This window comes from Urocampus carinirostris, chromosome 10 (assembly GCF_059441175.1).
Source record: "Urocampus carinirostris isolate Australia breed hairy pipefish chromosome 10, RoL_Ucar_1.0, whole genome shotgun sequence".
In the NCBI taxonomy this organism is placed as follows: Eukaryota; Metazoa; Chordata; class Actinopteri; order Syngnathiformes; family Syngnathidae; genus Urocampus; species Urocampus carinirostris.
The window spans coordinates 38,019,855-38,020,779 of NC_142358.1; the positions used below are offsets into that span (position 1 = coordinate 38,019,855).

The 925-nt window shown below is 47.2% G+C and overlaps 1 non-coding gene across 1 annotated transcript; it reads left to right on the plus strand.

Annotated features, from left to right (window-relative positions):
* The first annotated feature begins 601 nt into the window (after window positions 1-601).
* trnar-ccu (transfer RNA arginine (anticodon CCU)) lies at window positions 602-674 on the plus strand. Its single transcript has one exon. It is a non-coding gene; the product is annotated as a tRNA-Arg (tRNA).
* The last annotated feature ends 251 nt before the right edge of the window (window positions 675-925 follow it).

Sequence of the window (925 nt, forward strand, 5' to 3'; positions counted from 1 at the left end):
TGAGACAGATGGGATCAATACCGGAGACTGGAGCAAGATACCGGGCAGGACGAGACAGACGGGATCAATACAGGATACTGCATACACAAGCAGGATACCGGACAGAGTCAAAATACACTTCTTGCAAGTGCAGAGGTTCATTGACGGACTGACAAGGAGTGAATGAGAGCACTGACTTTAAATAGGAGGGAGACCAATCAGGCAATGAGCAGCAGCTGGTGCCAAATGGGCGGGCCCAAGTGAGGGCAATGGCAACTGTGACACAGGGATTTTTTTTGATTCAAATATTGTTGGGCCAAGTGGAAAAAAATACTGATTTTGTCTTTATATTGGAAGAAAAGATGATGCAGTCCATTTGTTTTTCGGCATTTTAAAATATGTGTTGCATTTTTTGCTTATTCCCCAAAAAATGACATTAACTGCTTCCCTCTAGGGGCCATTCAACAATCATAAACCTGAAGTTAGAGGATAAGAGTTCCAAAAATGAAATGTAATATTGAGAAAATAACATAGTTGGAGTAATAGTATGTCCTTGAACACGCAAGCATTTTTTTTGTAGGGCGACTGGAATTTTATATACAACTGGTGTGTAGTTTGCCAAGCCCCAGTGGCCTAATGGATAAGGCACTGGCCTCCTAAGCCAGGGATTGTGGGTTCGAGTCCCATCTGGGGTGTACTCTTTTGCCCTCCCTGGTCCACTGCGTGTCGTAAGAGGTGACTAAAGTGGGGGGAGTGAGGGGACTGGTGATCATCTCCTCTCCTCTCCTCTCCTCTCCTCTCCTCTCCTCTCCTCTCCTCTCCTCTCCTCTCCTCTCCTCTCCTCTCCTCTCCTCTCCTCTCCTCTCCTCTCCTCTCCTCTCCTCTCCTCTCCTCTCCTCTCCACTCCACTCCACTCCACTCCACTCCTCTCCACTCCTCTCCTCTC